Below are 18891 nucleotides of genomic sequence, written 5' to 3'. Positions count from 1 at the left end.
ATAAGAATCTAACAATGTTGTAAGCTTTTCTTACATTTTTTGTATAAGAATCTAACAATTTCGCATATGCCCAGTTCCTATACATGTTTTGGTAGATTCTTATACAGAATTGTTAGAAAATCTAACAATCGCTGGTTGGGTGTATAAGTGATTGGCATTACTGCTGAAATTTTTGATTAGAAATGCTTTGCCCTTCAAGTGGAGAGAAATATTTCTTATATTCAATCATCGATATCTACGTGATTAATCAAATTAAGTAAGCTCTTCAAGCTGTCCACTACAACGGTCAACCTTTCACACGTTATAAATCAACAAACTTGATGTTGTTGATCGACGATTGTTGGGATTGCTACAGCGGTAGCTGTTTGACCTTGCTTCTCTAGTGAGACTTCACTTCAACTAGGCAGAGTTAGTATATATTATATGCATGATATCTTCACAGTTTCAGGAACTTTTGCGTTGTGGTTAATCACCTACTCGATAAATCCCATAAATGACCTCCATAAAGATGAGCACTTTTCTTAGCACAAATAATAGATTCAGACTAAAAAACCTTCTAAAACTAAACTATTCTTCAATTGCAAAAAGTAGAGAACAATTCAATGCGAGGTGAGTCGATTCTTTCGTAATCGTGACATAAAACTACGGGGAGCAACATTATTGTGTTCATTACCCGCATCCCGACGATCGATCTCCGATCGATTTACATGCAAATTCAAATACAACCTACATTGAGGAGGATCCTCGTCGCAATCAGGTAAAAATAATGATGACTCAAATGCTGCGTGCTCAAACCAAAACCAATGACACAAATAATTGTTGTTTTCTGAATCTCTCTGTAAACATTGCAATATTTACCGCCCAAGCGAAAGGGTTACAATCGTTGCAAAAAAGGCGAGTGTTAAATCAAGATTCAACAGCTGTCTACCTTTCTTCGGAGGCGATAAATTAAAAACCAGCAATTGTTCGTAACCCACAGCCCTCTCCTCTGCTCTGTTCGAGATCCAATACCGCGCAATAATATTGCAATCAAAACAAAACCGGCCTGAGACAACGACCGCCGCGCCACTTCTCATTGCCTGTTGTTGTGCAGTACCGATCGAGCGACCGACCGACCGAGAGAATAAAGCAAACTCAATCAGACTTGGACTGATCTCATGAGCTCGTTGACGCCAACGTATACCGCAAACCGGTTTCCGACTAACACTCGCTCGGTCGTCGGAATAACTGCACTTCACCGAACAACCGGCTCATCCATACCGGAGAGGTTGACATAGGTTTGAACCCGGCTCACCCGGCCCGACCGCCGAAGCCAGGGTAAGTGCCAGCAAGCCACACCCAGGGGCAGTTCCCAGGGTATTCACAACCCCATGGTTTTTTTTTCTGAAATATTTGATTGAAGTAGTTTCCCCGAAATATGTTTTAATAATTTCAAACAGTTTCTTCAAAACTTGCATTACGCATACCTCCACAACTATAGAATAATTTTTAATGAATTTCATGTAGATTAAACGACTTGGGAGATTAATACAGATGTTTACATACATATGTTCTGAGGAACAAAAAAAGAAATTTTTCGGTAGACATATTTTGCCGCGGCAAGCTTACCTGTTCCATATTGATATGAAATTCATATCAATATGGGACAGTTATGCTTGTGGAGGCAGTATTGACATTAGCCAAATGCCTTCCATAGACCCTTCCTTACTGGAAGGATTCGAAAGAATTACGCAGACACTGGACCAGCTGGACCGCCGATTACAAAGATCTGCTGCTTTAGGATATATTGTTGAGAAGAATTCTCGTCGTCCAAGGAGGAGTACACTATAGAAGACCTGACCGAATTCCTGCAACGAAGAGTTAAAGTTTTGACATTCCTACCATCCAAGTTTTCCGACTTCAAAGTGGAATATTCTCAAAGAGAAGATTGTCCACTTTTCGCTCCAGTTACAGTACCGTTCAAAGGTCTAGTGGGTACTGAGCTGCATGTCCGGAAGGCCATCTTCTCTACCAGTGCATGACCTTTCAAGAGATGTTAGTTTCCAATCGTGACAGGTTGTTACGAAGCCAAGCACTTTGCCGCAACTGCTTTAAACGTGGACATCGAGCAATAGAATGTCCCTCTTAATTCTCATGCCGGAACTGCAAAGCCAAGCACCATACGTTAATTTACAATGTTATGAAACTCATATGTGAATATGTACGTTATGTGGAAGATATTGATTTGGAAAATGTATTGGAGGTAACCACTTTCCCTTCGATGGGACTCGAACCCATGACCCTACAGTACACTAGACTGGTGCTTTAACCAACTAAGCTACGAAGGACCTCCGTCGGCCATCGCAACCTAGCGGCTACTGAACGAGCTCGAGATTCCCAAATTGGACGCATAGTCAAATCACTCGCAATCCATTTCTCAAGCCAATACTTCCACATGTGTATGGTACACGTCCACATTAGAGGAGCGTGAGTATTTAGAATGTCTGGCGGTTATACACTTCATCAGCAACTGTACTGATCAAGTGAGGTTGTGTAAGCTATTTGCGAAGGCCGACGGATGTCCTTCGTAGCTTAGTTGGTTAAAGCACCAGTCTAGCGTACTGTAGGGTCATGGGTTCGAGTCCCATCGAAGGGAAAGTGGTTACCTCCAATACATTTTCCAAATCAATATCTTCCACATGACGTACATATTCACATATGAGTTTCATAACATTGTAAATTAACGTCCAAGTCGGGTGGTTTAATCCCCGGAAATCACCATACGTTGTTTTGCGCCCAACCATCGTCAAATGGATATGAAAATTAATGGAATCGAATCACATACTTCTCACGAAGAATGGTATCCGAATGTCTGAACAGGCCATGCAATAACTACCGCATTGTTTGTAATACAGCAGTCGATATGAAGGAGACACGATGGACAAAGAAACTACAAATAACACGGTAAGACAGTAGATGGACGAAAGCAATCATCAGTAAGCCTTGCTAAAAAAGTTTTTTTTCGTTTCAGAAATCCCAGCTAGTTCAGGGCGGGCGGGAATGTCTACGGAACAACGACCAAATAATTGTTGCACCCCCAGTTAACATTTTGATACGTATAGCTTTTGATATAAGTTGTCATATACAAGCAAGTGAACTTGTATATAATGCACTGGATCGCTATATACCTACCAAAGTGTAGGCCATATTCGTACTAAACGACGACTTTCTTGAGTTTTCGTGAACTTTGGTAAACATTTGAAAAAATAATTGTAAAGAACCATGTCTCGAACATTTGACCTTTGGATCTAGATGCTAATGCTCTACCGATGTGTTATACAGCAACTCTTGAAAAGCAGCAACTTTTTGATAATCATAATCTAGATGAGAATCTTGTGTTGCGACTGATATTCCTCTTGAAACCCGTTCGCAAAATCCGCTAAGAATTGACAGAAAAATATATTTGAGGAATACCGAATAGAATTATTTCTTATGCAGAAATTACTTCAGAAATTCTTTTTTTTTAATTCTTCCAAAAACTCTTTCGTGCGTTTCAGAATTTTCTTCGGGAATCCTGCCAGAAATTACTTCAGAAATTCTTTCAGTAATTATTTCTTGAATTGTTGGCCATATATTTCAGCCATTCCTCCATATTTTTTCCAAGGGATCCTTTCGAGATGAATTCCTTTGGGAATTCTTCTAGGAAGATCTTTGAAGACTGTTCCAGGATTTTTTCTGGAAGTTGCTCCAGGAATTAATTTGAAAATTCCTACAATATAATTCCTTCAGAAAATCCTTCTGAAATACAGGAACTAACTAACTCGAAGTTTCCTTCAGAAATTGCTCAGCAAGGTTCGTACACCCCCGGAAGTACCTTGAGAAATTCCTCCGGGAGATTCTTGAAAATTAAAAATGCACGGGGCCCAAAATCTGGTAGAAAATTTTCCTGAGGTTTGAGGCTACCTTTATCAGGAGAGGTATCGAGGAAAAAAAATTAGCGAATCCTGGAGAATTTTTATCGCATGCTTCTGAGTGTTCTCCGAAAACTTTAGCAGAAATAGATGAATTTTTGTAGAATGGAAAATCTCTTTGACATGAATTCTATACGGAATTCTTGGTATAAAAATGTGCACGGGATTATTGAATATAATTGAATAGGGGAACTGTTCCGATTTCCATCTCACTGAACATATAATCATCTCATCGGGAAACAAAGAAATACAGCACCAATTTCGTCGCCTTTTTTGTCAACATCAACACAAAAAATCGCAAAACAATATACAATCCAAATTCCTTTCCATTGCTTTGTTTTTAATGGGATGAATATAGAAGCCATAAGATGAATTCCCGGAGCAGTTCCCCTATGTATATCCACCCAAAAGTAAATTCCACTATCCGCAAAAATCAGTTCACGCACTTAAACATATTTATTTATCATGATCTGATTAGTCAACGCCAACACACGATGCTACGCACACCAACATATCCAATAACAGATGGAACTGAAAATGTTTTTTTATTCAGGGTTCGGGTTGGCACTGACCCAGGTTTAAAAACGAATTCGACATTAGAGTACAGAGCCTTCTATCGAAATTTTGGCTTTCATGTGGTTTTATAAACATTTTCCTACTCCTAAGAAAACATAAAAGGCAAAAAAAAGTTTTGTTCGGATTTTTTTATGCTTCTATAGTATGTAACAAACATATACAAACGATAGTAATCATATTTGGGCTACGCTATCCACTGCGCATCACTGCATATGCAAGCCGAAGAGGAATGCGGTTGCGGATCATCACAGTCGAAAGGACAGAGGTATGAAGCTGGATACGTCGGCGTCGCCTATCGGATCAGACGGAGTCTGAGTCCAAGTATGTTAGGGAACTTGATCCAAAATATATGCTTATATCATCTTCCAAACTTAGACGTACATGTTCATGATAGAATTAGAGGCGAAGGCATTGGCGTAAATAAAGAGGGGCTAGGGGAGGGGGGAGGGGGGGCTTAGCCCTCCCTAGAAAAAAATAGCCCCCCCTAGGATTTGACAAAGTAGTTATCAGTGATATCAGTTTTCAACATGTAGCATAGCGAATTATTGAAAAAGTTTGAAGACAAATGAGTTATCTCGCATATTCACCCTGTCATAATGAAATGAGTGGCAGACAAATGAGTTTTTTTCTCATTTCTGAGAAAGATTCCTGTGTGGCACTAAAATTGCACTTGGTGTTAATTATGTAAAGGCAATTGGCGAATAAAGGTTACATGAAGAAGAAGAAGAAGCCGAAAGATGATATTTGAAAAAAAAAATGCACGGGAAGCACGGATATTTTTGAAAAATCCTCAAAAAATCTAGGAGCATTATATTTAAAAACGGTTGCAGTACGGGGTTGAACTTTTTTTATATTGTATAAAAACACATCATTTCGATTTTGAATTTTATTTTGTGATATTGCACAAGTATACACGGAAGAAAAAAAGTACCCAAAATTGAGTATTTTTAAACTTACTTTTGAGTTATTTTTTCTCTTCTCTTTCATCCACTCTTTCTTTTGTTGTCAAAAAAAAATTTTGAGTTTTATTACCTGAGGTCGAAATTGAGTGAATTAAACTTACATTTGGGTAAATAAATTTTCCGTTGGGTACTTTTTTTTAACATGGGACTAAAGGCAAATTAATTCGACCCTACTTACTAAATTTTGACTTCCCGTACGGATGTTCGAGGTTGGGTGAATTAAACTATTGGGTAGTTTATTTCTTCCGTGTAAGAAGAGTCCAACCCCGTACCGCTAATTGTTTTTAATTAAATTGCTCCTAGAATTTTTGAGAGTTTAAAAATAATTTACGTATGGTCTACCGTGCATTTTTTTTTTTAAATATCATCCTTCGACTTTTTCTTCTTCATGCAACCTTTTTTCGCCAATATTTAATTGATTTGAAAGCATCAAAGCAACCTTGATATGAACAACAATGGAGAGCTACCAAAATATCAATCAAAGCAATCGTGTTAGCAGTCAAAAACATGTGGTCAACCATCACGGACTAGAGTAAAAGATTTTCAGCAGACCTCCGTTTGCCTAGCAGCATGATAATCTCCACAATTCCCATATGCATCCAAGAAGTATTCTCATCAGAATCCGAGAGGAATTCCCATCAGAATCCGAGAAGAATTCTCATTGGAGCCTCTAAAGAATTCCTTTCAGAATCATCGAATTATTCCATCCGGAATACAGCAGAACTCACACTGGATTCCTTTCGGTATCGTTGATACCCTCGGGAATCTGTGGGGGATACCCTTCAAAATTCCTAAAAGATTCTCTTCAGAATCTCTAGTTAATTGCCTCCAGAGTCGTTCGAATATTTGTTTCGTTTGGAGATTTGCTTCGGAATTCCTTGACGATTTGTTTCAGAATACGTCGACGATTTTCTACAGAATCCCTAGAATATTTAATTCGAAGTCTCTCGACATTTTGCCTCGGAATCCCTTAATGACTTGTTTCGGAAACCCTCGCCGATCGGAATTACTCTGACAATTTGCTTTGAAATCCCTCGAGGAATAGCTTCGCAATCATTCGACGATTCGCTTCATAATACATCGACGGTTTGCTTCGGAATTCTTCGAAGATTTAGTTTGGACTCCCTCGGCGATTTACTTCGGAATTCCTCGATGAATTGCTTCGGAATCATTCGATGATTTGCTTCGAAACCCCTCGACGATTTGCTTCAACATCCCTTCGCAATCGCTGGAGGATTCTTTACGGAATCCCTAGAGGATTAATTTATTGTCCCTCGACGATTTGCTTCTGGATCCGTCGATGGATTGCTTAGAAATCCTACGACGATGTTCTTCTACATCCCTGAAACATTTGCTACGAAAACCCTGAACATTCACGTTTGAATTCCTAGAGGATTTCAGATGGAATCTCTGGAACATTTCCGTTGGAGCTCCTGGAACATTTCCATCGGAATTCCTGGAATATTCGCGTCGGAATTCCTGGAGAATTTCAATCAGAATCTCATTGGAATCCCTGAAACGTTTGAATATGACAGCAATCCGTCACAGTTTGCGGGACCAAGCCGAGCGCTACAACATTTAGTCGCAATAGCAATAGCTATCAATTTGAGTCGTTGTAGTAATCATCGGCTGGTAAACAAATGCTCTTCGACACTGTGGGCTACAACAGAAAAAAAAACATGCCTCCTGAGCCGATGTTTTGATATTCATCACATTACCACAAGATAGAATGAGGTTTTAAATTGTTTGAGAATTTTTGAAAAGAAGCTCAAAATAGACAAAATAGATGAAGGGGCTATAGCCCCCCCTGGGCATCGGGGCTAGTTACGCCAATGGGCGAAAGTATAAAATTGATAGTTCCGTTAGGATACGGCAGGCATAAAGAATGTTTTTTTTTATAGAAGTCGATTTGAAAGCGAGCGGAGGGCAATATTTGTGATGGCACATATCGCACGACCTTCCTTCTGCCAAGCTCCCGTGTGAAGGGGGAGGGAAGTATATCAGTGTGGAAGCTGATATATCTCCACTGGCAAAAGGAAGGTGGTTTAATTTGCTCATAGGCCATCGCGTGCGGAAGGATTTTCTATCGACGAGTACTGTCTCCAAATTTCTAATATGACATCAGCATCTAGTCGAATAGGATTTTTATTGCACAGTACTGTTTTCTCATTGCGTCCGTCTCGTCGTAAATTGTAAATATCATTGAAAATCGTCTAACTTCACGTAGAAGTAACACACACAAAATCATTAATTAGTGCCAAAATATATGTTTAGCTAGTAGAAGTTAATGCAATTCCCGTCTAATAAAGTGTAGTTATTGTATAGTTATAATGTAATGTGCAATGGACTCTTGTGAATAAATTGTGTTGAATGTAATAGTTGCATTGTGGACAAAGACAAAGAATAAAATAGTTAAGGCCGTCAAGTCACCCAAAAAAGGTGTTCATCTCAGCTACAAGGAATTATCACCCACCCATCCACTCTAATTCAGTCCACGTCGGAACGAAGGTAAGGACCAGCTTCCAGACTACGCGCAGCAGCTGGAAGTGGCACTCCCAACGGAAGAGCAGCTAGGCGCAGCATCTCTTGAAGATGGCTGGAGAGATATTCGATCCGCCATTGGAAGCACCGCAACCGCTGCACTAGGCACGGTGGCTCCGGATCAGAGAAACGACTGGTATGACGGCGAATGTGAGCAGTTAGTTGAGTTGAAGAATGCAGCATGGGCGAGATTGCTGCAACACCGCACGAGGGCGAACGAGGCACGATACAAACGGGCGCGGAACAGACAAAACTCGATTTTCCGGAGGAAAAAGCGCCAGCAGGAAGATCGAGACCGTGAAGAGACGGAGGAACTGTACCGCGCTAATAACGCACGAAAGTTCTATGATAAGTTGAACCGTTCACGTAAGGGCCACGTGCCACAGCCCGATATGTGTAAGGACATAAACGGGAACCTTCTTACGAACGAGCGTGAGATGATCCAAAGGTGGCGGCAGCACTACGAAGAGCACCTGAATGGCGATATGGCAGACAACGGTGGCGGTATGGTAATGAACCTAGGAGCACGCACGCAGGACATGCGACTTCCGGCTCCGAATCTCCAGGAAATCCAGGAGGAGATCGGCCGGCTGAAAAACAACAAAGCCCCTGGAGTTGACCAACTACCAGGAGAGCTGTTTAAACACGGTGGTGAAGCACTGGCTAGAGCGCTGCATTGGGCGATTACCAAGGTTTGGGAGGATGAGGTTCTGCCGCAGGAGTGGATGGAAGGTGTCGTGTGTCCCATCTACAAAAAGGGCGATAAGCTGGATTGTAGCAACTACCGCGCAATCACATTGCTGAACGCCGCCTACAAGGTACTCTTCCAAATTTTATGCCGTCGACTAACACCAATTGCAAGAGAGTTCGTGGGGCAGTACCAGGCGGGATTTATGGGTGAACGCTCTACCACAGACCAGGTGTTCGCCATACGTCAGGTATTGCAGAAATGCCGCGAATACAACGTGCCCACACATCATCTATTTATCGACTTCAAAGCCGCATATGATACAATCGATCGGGACCAGCTATGGCAGCTAATGCACGAAAACGGATTTCCGGATAAACTGATACGGTTGATCAAGGCGATGATGTGCGTAGTTCGAGTTTCAGGGGCATTCTCGAGTCCCTTCGAAACCCGTAGAGGGTTACGGCAAGGTGATGGTCTTTCGTGTCTGCTATTCAACATCGCTTTGGAGGGAGTAATACGAAGGGCAGGGATTGACACGAGTGGTACGATTTTCACGAAGTCCGTCCAGTTATTTGGTTTCGCCGACGACATTGATATCATGGCACGTAACTTTGAGAGGATGGAGGAAGCCTACATCAGACTGAAAAGCGAAGCTAAACGGATTGGACTAGTCATCAACACGTCGAAGACGAAGTACATGATAGGAAGAGGCTCAAGAGAGGTCAAACAGACCCACCCACCACGAGTTTCTATCGGTGGTGACGAAATCGAGGTGGTTGAAGAATTCGTGTACTTGGGCTCACTGGTGACCGCCGATAACGATACCAGCAGAGAAATTCAGAGACGCATAGTGGCTGGAAATCGTACGTACTTTGGACTCCGCAAGACGCTTCGATCGAATAGAGTTCGCCGCCGTACCAAACTGACTATCTACAAAACGCTTATAAGACCGGTAGTTCACTACGGACACGAGACCTGGACGATGCTCGTGGAGGACCAACGCGCACTGGGAGTTTTCGAAAGGAAAGTGTTGCGTACCATCTATGGTGGGTTGCAGATGGCGGACGGTACGTGGAGGAGGCGAATGAACCACGAGTTGCATCAGCTGTTGGGAGAACCATCCATCGTTCACACCGCGAAAATCGGAAGACTGCGGTGGGCCGGGCACGTAGCCAGAATGTCGGACAGTAATCCGGTGAAAATGGTTCTCGACAACGATCCGACGGGAACAAGAAGGCGAGGTGCACAGCGGGCAGGGTGGATCGATCAGGTGGAGGACGACTTGCGGACCCTCCATACTGCGTGGTTGGCGAAGTGCAGCCATGAACCGAGCTGAATGGAGATGTCTTTTATGTGCAGCACAGGCCACTTCGGCCTTAGTCTGATGATAAATAAATAAAAAAGGCATACACTCAAAGCTCATCGGAATCAGCTGAGAATTGTTCCTGCTCAGCCGACGTGCACCACGATACGTATTCCAATACAGAGGATGAAACGACCAAGAAGTGTGAGTGATTCCGAAGAGGAATTTTACGGTTTCCCAGACGTTCCGGCCGTACCAACAGATTCGGAAGGCGTTAGTAGGCGTTTGAAGCACATTCGACGCAGTCCGATAATAACACGTAGCTCGACGAGAACAAAAAGAAACTATCGCTCAACAGCATCAAATCAGGAAACATCCCAGCAGCGGTGATATATACATTATGTATTACTGAGTCCTGGAAAACGAACGAGGAGAAAAAGTGAAGTGATTGAGAAATTTTGAATTCATGTGTAGTTAGTAAGAAAAATCCAGATTGGACTATATTGCTAGAAATTTAAGAAAAAAAAGATATGGTAAGAATTGTCCAGTGCTCTGAAAGTTTTTTCAATATCTCATTTATAGAATGAATTCGAATATGTTGTATGGTTTGGTTTATTACTCAAACGATCGGATCATCAATCAAAATTATGTAAAAATGTATGTGTATATTGTGGATACTTTAGGGGGGAAGAATTGTAATATTCGACAAAAAGGTCAGAACCCCTTTTGCTGTAACGCAAGTTCGTATCGGTTCGGCTCGAAGAGCAAAGCCGAGGTCTGGTTAATGAGAATAAATGATAAATCGGTCTCTTTTGATCGTAGACTGTAAACCTAATAGGACGTGTTCAGGAGTGAATTGTATAACCGAAAAATCCGTAAAATTAAATATTAAACGCATCACTTCATATGCAAGCCGAAGACGAATGCGGTTGCGGATCATCTCAGTCGAAAGGACAGAGGTATGAAGCTGGATACGTCGCCTATCGGATCAGACGGAGTCTGAGTCCAAGTATGTTAGGGAAACTTGACCAAAAATATATATTTAGCTAGTAGAAGTTAATGCAATTCCTGTCTAATAAAATGTAGTTATTGTATAGTTAAAATGTAATGTGTAATGGAATCTTGTGAATAAATTGTGTTGAATGTAATAGTTGCATTGTGGACAAAGACAAAGAATAAAGTAGTTAAGGCCGTCAAGTCACCCAAAAAAGGAATTATCACCCACCCATCCACTCTAATACAATCCACGTCGGAACGAAGGTAAAGACCAGCTTCCAAACTAAACTCTTATTACAGGATTTTTTCCATGCATTTCGTAGAAAAAACAGAACGAACAAATTTTCAATGCGGGATAAGTAAAATTCCATTGCAGTTTTTAAAAATAGATTTGTCGAAGAGTAACAATAGGAAAGGAATTTCAAATTGAAGTCTAGTTCTTCAGATATTTGTTGTATCCATTGTGTTTTCACAGAAATAATTTTGGTTTGAGTAATTACTCAGGAAAGTGATCAACATTCACGCACGCAACGACCTACCAATGTGTTGAATAAATTATTCAAGAAAAAATGATCTGTAAGAAAAAATCTCTCCAGACAATTGCACACAATGCCCTTTTTGCCTTTTGCGTATTCGACGTAACTGATCAAAGCTTAATGCCATCCGAATAACACTTACGAAAAAAGTTTAATTGTAATTGTGTGGGGAAAATCCCCCAAAACAATTTCAAACATTTTGTTGTTGATATCAACTGCAAAACCTTGAATAAAAATCTATCAATGGAATACAACATACAGCATAGAAAGTATGCTTTTTAAGGGCAAAAAACATAACGTAGCCTAACGAGTTTCGAATATCTCACACGTTTGTCGCCTGTCGCATTAGCGTGCTGTGGAGTATAGTCTGCTATAGTCTGGGTGGTCTACTGGGTATGGTATAAATGTCGTGTCCGTTGACTAATGTTGAGTACTAGTTTATGCAATCACTGACTGAAGAAGGTGACACTTTATCAATTTTGCAGCTCTTTTGAAGAATCGATGAAAAACTGGACGAATAGAGGATTTGGTGGATTACGGCGGGAAAGTACAATAAGGCTTGAAAAACCGTACTTTCCCGATAAATTCGGTACGTATGGTTAGTCTATGCTTAGATACCCGTAAGAATGTGATCGATGGGATGCCGTTATCGATCTTAAACGATGTCTTAATCTCTGAATATGTGCACAATGAAGTTTGCATTCAAGCTATGCAAAACATCACAAATAACTTTTGTGTTGATTTTCACGTCTACCTAATAACTATTTGTCAGTTCAGTGCGTGTTGGCTCTTGTTTCGGACGCGCAGTTTCATTTCTACTCTCGGTGTGATTGGACGTATTATCCACAGTGCTTTGTACTTGAGATATTGTTTCGTTTCTCTATTGTTCCTCTTGATTTCTTATCGACTGTTAAACTCGCAGCATCGATCCATCACCGGCAGCCGCTGGCCATAAACGTAATAGTTCCGTTGCTAGATCAGACGGTGAGGAACCAAATGGACCGAAGCCCTCAAGGAAGTCGAAGTGTTTCCAAAGGAAATCCGAAAAATGACGCTCAAGCAAAAACGTAACGATGACCACGCGCTATACCTACTCTACTTTAACAAAGGGAGCGTTCAATTGAATGCACTCAGGAAAATAAAGTCGGTAAATCACTGTATCATCAGGTGGGATTTCTATTCCGCCAGAACAAAAGGACCAGTTCAGTGTTGAATTTGCCAGATGTTTGGATATGGATCAATGCAGTGGAGATGTGCACAAAACAGTGGACTGCCCGCTAACTGCCGGCCGTGAGGACAAGACCGTCAAGCTTCCTAAGTAGCAACTATCCTGTGCGAACTGTGGACTGCAGCATACCGCTAATTTTCATCAGTGTGTCAAACGTCAAGAGTACGTAAACACCAGAAATCATCAGTTGCTTAAGCTCAAGCCACAAAGATCACGTCGTGATCGATTCCAATACCGCGCCGAAGATTTCCCACAGGCTGGCCCTTCAGGAGAGATACAACAGAAGCATCATAGTCAACGCGTTCCACTGTATTCATCTATTCTATCCCAACACGAAGTCACCCCGGCTCATATCCCCCCGCATAACAACAGGTATACGTATCATACCTCAGAAAACAATCATTTTTACACCCGACGAAATTATCGACATTGATACTGAAGTTTTTTCACGGCTGAGCTCTTGTGCGACCAAGAGAGAACAGACCAGAGTATTTTTTCGAAGTTACCGCCCATTACTGTTTCCCTTGCAATGGATAATGTGGCTAAAGGGCTATCCGTTTCATTTTGGAATGCCAATGGCAATCTTAACAAATCTCATGATTTTTTCCGATACATCATCAGCAATTCAATCGACGTTTCCCTCATATGTGAAACCTTCCTTAAACCTGATATTAAACTCTTTCATCCTGATTTCAAAATCTATCTTTTGGGTCGAACAGTTCGTCGTAAAGGTGGTGTTGCAATTATTGTTCATTCCTCTATTGCACATTCGTTACTCCCTTCTTTTGACCTCCAAATAGTTGAGGCAATAGGCATAGAAGTAATCACTTCTACAGGTCCAATTTCACTAATCACTAGTCTCCGCTTACAATCCGGGATCAAACAGAGACAACAACTTATTTCTTCAAGACATCCAAAAACTTACCAAAATTCGTAACAGCTTTTTCATCTGTGGAGATCTAAATTCTCGCCATCGGCTGTGGAACTGCATTCGAGCTAACACAGCAGGAAATTTACTTTTCAATGAGCTCCAGTCAGGCAATTTTGTTATTTATCATCCACCATTACCAACGTACATTCCCACCGACCCAAATCGTCGACCTTCTACACTTGATTTGATACTAACAAACGGCATGCATTCGATATCTAATTTGCAAACAGTTCAAGATTTAACATCAGACCATCTACCGATTCGTTTTGAAATTGATGTCTCCTTGTGAACTTAGCGCATGCAAGATCCATTCCAGATTACAGCCGTGCTAACTGGAGAGGATTTAAATCCTTTTTGGATGAAAACATTGACCTCCAACAGCTTGATTTGAGTATGATTAATGAAACATTTCAGATTGATAACTATATATCGACTTTTTTACTACAATTTTACAACAAGCACATGCAAGATTTATTCCGTTGTCCGTTTCCGATAGGTTCAAACTGATTTTGCCTGATGATATACTCAATTTGATTCGATTAAGGTGATTATAGAATGAAGCCCGTGGTGAATTTCAAATTCACCACACGTTTATCTACATACATTTCCAAAACTCCAAATCTGGCGTAATAGTTTTCGTACAGTGCCGAAACTCAAATTATGATTGTTCAGCATAACTAAGCAAAAGATCTACCATTATTTCAGCCTCATACGCGTTATGATTCTTTCATCTCGTGCTCTTGAAAAAAATATTGGAAAAGCACGTGGTTTACAAAATGGCCGATTTCTGGCTTCATTCTATAATCACCTTAAGGAATAATCGCAGAGACAGTGGCAACGCAATCGGAGAGATTCTTACCTCAAGCAAACTATGACTACACATCTAATCTAGTCAAAAAAAGAACTGACGAATTCAGAAACAAATCGTGGTCAGATAATTTAATAAGCATGAACAGAAATCAAAACAACAATAGAAAGTTTTGGAAATTTAGTAAACTATTCAAAAATAAGCATAAATCTATTCCTGCTCTTTCTGTTGATGGTAAACTGTTGATCACAGACAGAGAAAAATGTGAAGAAATTGGACACCATTTTGCAAATGCTCATCGTACTACCTTTCAAGACCAGAGTCCTATTGAGTTTGAAGTTGATGCAACAGTTAATAATTTTTCCATGAATCACCCACAGATTGTTTTTGATACTCAATCACTGGTAAAACCAAAAGAAATATTATCTTTTATTCAAAAATTGAAAAATAGCAAATCGCCTGGCTTAGATCAGTTAAAAAATCGATGTTTAAAAAGGTTATCACGAAAAGCTCTCGTGCTAATGACATTCATTTTCAATTCGTGCATAAAACTGAATTAGTTCCCCTTGGCATGGAAGCATGCTAAGGTTATAGCAATTCCGAAGCCTTCCAAAGATCACATGAACCCAAAAAACTATCGTCCTATTAGCCTGTTGAGTAGCTTGAGTAAAATCTTTGAAAAAGTTTTACTGAATCGACTCAATCATCATATCGACATAATCACATATACGAAAATAACATCATCCCAGAGACTCAATTTGGGTTTAGAAATGAACACTCAACATCCCAACAGTTACATCGATTAGAAAATGTAAAAAATAACCGGGAGGTCAAAAAATCGACGGGACTCGTACTAGATAATGAAAAAGCATTTGATACGGTTTGGCATAACGGTTTGATCTATAAAATGATTAATTCAGAGTTCCCGGCTTATCTCATAAAACTAATACATTCGTACCTCTCTGCCAGAGACTTTGTGGTATCGATAGGCTCAGAATATTCCCAATTACACACTATTCCCGCTGGTGTACCACAGGGCAGCGTTTTATCGCCTGTACTATATAATGTTTATACTCACGATATTCCAAACTTCGGTGGATGCGTACGTTACCAATTCGCAGACGATGTAGCAATCACATCGTCGTCTAATGATCCTGTAGAAGTGACTATTAACCTCAATGCTAGTCTGATCCAGTATTCCAATTATTGTAAAAATGGAAGATCAAAGTAAATGGAAACAAATGTGAAGCAATGTTCTTCACCAGATTTAGAAGTCCAAGAAAGCTACCAAATAGAAATCTCAATTTTAATGGTTTTGAAATACCTTGGAAAGATGAAACTAAGTATTTGGGTTTAGTTTTGGATAAAAAACTTACTTTCCAGAAGCATTCACAGTACATTCTTGAAAAATGTGAAAAGCTAGTCAGGAGTCCTCTTATAAATCGAAAATCATAACTGAATGTAAAAAACAACTTTAACATATGCTTCGCCCGTGTTGTCAGAATGCGCGAATACTCATAGGAAAAAATTAGGAAAGTTTTTCAAAATAAGTGTCTGAAGATAATTCATAGCTTACCCCCTTGGTTTTGTACTTAAGAGTTACATAATATCAGTAATATAGAAACATTAGATCAATATTGTAATAGACTCAAAACAATCTATAACCAGAAATGTGCTAGTTCTTCTTTCGATATGTTGCGTGATTTGTCTACTTAGTTTTAAGTTTATTTTTTAAGTTTGACTGTTTCAATAGGAGGTTTTTTATTCTGTAGTAGTTGTTTTTCCTCCATAATTCAGTTAATTATTGTAAATTATATAAGGAACATCGAAAAAATATGCGAAAAACCACTCCAATAATAGAAGCTGTAAACCGAACTCATTGTAATTAGAATAAGGAATTTACTATGTAATAATGTTTCCAAGATAAATAAACTTTTGATTGATTGATTGATTGAATAAATATTTGTTTATTGTTTGTTGGTACTTTTTGCCTTAGCATTAGGGATTCGTACCAAATTCGTAGGTGATCCGTTACCTCTGATCATAGTTTAGGACTAATCACTATCTCTTAGATCGAACCGAAGGCATTCTCCACCAGTCGAAATCTTTATTTGCGACGGATGAAAGTTCAAAGACTATAAGGAGTTCCTCCCTCTGAATATATTACCATTTACGCCTCTGCCCCATCATCCGCCAGTCACCGGTATTGCTGGCGCTGCTTCAACGCTATTGGGAAATGATCGCAAAACTTTTGCAACCGGTTGCAAGTGCAAGTGCACTTTCGTGACCGCTGTACCGCTTTTGCTGCCACAGAATTCACCACAACTGCGCATTTTCGCCGACTCTCGAGAGCGCTCCAAGATGACGACGACGCGACGCCGACGGTCGGAAATGGGACGATATCTCCGACAATCGAACTCTGCCATCTACATATATGACTCATTATGGCAGTGCACACATACGACGCCCATCTAATGTCGAATTCGTTTTTAAACCTGGGTCAGTGCCAACCCGAACCCTGAATAAAAAAACATTTTCAGTTCCATCTGTCATTGGATATGTTGGTGTGCGTAGCATCGTGTTTGTTTTGATTCGAAACATATGATCCAGGACATCCAGTGCACTGGCAGTGCGTTGGCCTTGACTAATCAGATCATGATAAATAAATATGTTTAAGTGCGTGAACTGATTTTTGCGGATAGTGGAATTTACTTTTGGGTGGATATAAATAGGGGAACTGCTCCTGGAATTCATCTTATGGCTTCTATATTCATCCCATTAAAAACAAAGCAATGGAAAGGAATTTGGATTGTTTATTTTTTTTGCGATTTTTGTTGTTGATGTTGACAAAAAAGGCGACGAAATTGGTGCTGTATTTCTTTGTTTCCCGATGATATGATTATATGTTCAGTGAGATGGAGATCGGAACAGTTCCCCTATTCAATTATATTCAATAATCCCGTGCAGAATTCATGTCAAAGAGATTTTCCATTCTACAAAAATTCATCTATTTCTGCTAAAGTTTTCGAAGAACACTCAGAAGCATGTAATAAAAATTCTCCAGGATTCGCTATTTTTTTTCCTCGTTACCTTTCCTGATAAAGGTAGCCTCAAACCTCAGGAAAATTTTCTACCAGATTTTGGGCCCCGTGCATTTTTAATTTTCAAGAATCTCCCGGAGGAATTTCTCAAGGTACTTCCGGGGGAATTTATGTACGAACCTTGCTGAGCAATTCCTGAAGGAAACTTCGAGTTAGTTCTTGTATTTCAGAAGGATTTCTTGAAGGAATTATATTGTAGGAATTTTCAAATTAATTCCTGGAGCAACTTCCAGAAAAAATCCTGAAACAGTCTTCGAAGATCTTCTTAGAAGAATTCCCAAAGGAATTCATCTCGAAAGGATCCCTTGGAAGAAATATGGAGAAATGGCTGAAAGATATCGCCAACAATTCAAAAAATAATTACTGAAAGAATTTCTGAAGTAATTTCTGGCAGGATTCCCGAAGAAAATTCTGAAACGCACGAAAGAGTTTTTGGAAGAATTAAAAAAAAAAAAAGAATTTCTGAAGTAATTTCTCCATTCGGTATTCCTCAAATATATTTTTCTGACAATTCATAGCGGATTTTGTGAACGGGTTTCAAGAGGAATTTCCAAACTACATAATTCCATCCACCGACCTAAAATAATTCCCTAACAATTATTTTTTTAAAAATGAATCTAGACAACAGTACCGGATTAATTTCATTTCAAACTACAATAACAAATATCACAAAATTCCCGAAAAAAAAATATTTTCAACGCGCATTTCATTTTAATAAACAGACAGCTTCGTTTCTCCCTTCTGCTTGTTTATTCCACCCAGTCCCACCCACCCACGTGGTTTTGACAGTTGAAGTACAGTTGTATTGGTGAACCCGGTGCGAAACCGTGAAACAACACAGTGCGAACCCGACAGCTTTGGGGTTGGAACTAGTGCGAACCTAGTTCCAACCTGAGCGAATAAAAAAACACTTTGACAGCACTTAGGTTGGAACTGGTTTCAACCTAGGTTGGAACTTTTTAAAAACGAATTCGACATAACTGTACGTATGGGGCAATTAGTGAATGTTCGTACAGCTTGCAGCTGCTCGGATCTCCTATCTAAGAACATTACGGCTGTAGCGTGTCTGAAACGGTACCAGCCAGTGCCCTCTTATTACTGGTGCTTAAGGGCGTGAACGGTTCAACGAGAACTTTGACCTAAATCTTGCTGAATCTGAGATATAAGATTGTGATTTTGATGGTAATAATCGAGATGAATTAAAGGTTGAGATTTGTTCTTGTAAACAGCAACGAGTATTTAGTTAACGGAATAATGAATAAATCACA

The 18891-nt window shown here is 40.0% G+C and overlaps 1 protein-coding gene and 1 non-coding gene across 9 annotated transcripts in view; both read right to left on the bottom strand.

The window, feature by feature from the left end:
• The window catches only part of LOC134210268 (uncharacterized), a 332517-nt gene that overhangs the window by 25553 nt on the left and 288073 nt on the right, over positions 1–18891 (bottom strand). The window lies entirely within an intron of this gene.
• On the bottom strand, positions 2252–2327 carry Trnat-agu (transfer RNA threonine (anticodon AGU)). Its single transcript has one exon. It is a non-coding gene; the product is annotated as a tRNA-Thr (tRNA).

This window comes from Armigeres subalbatus, chromosome 2 (genome assembly GCF_024139115.2).
Source record: "Armigeres subalbatus isolate Guangzhou_Male chromosome 2, GZ_Asu_2, whole genome shotgun sequence".
Taxonomy (NCBI): Eukaryota; Metazoa; Arthropoda; class Insecta; order Diptera; family Culicidae; genus Armigeres; species Armigeres subalbatus.
This window is presented reverse-complemented; position numbering and strand designations above follow the sequence as displayed.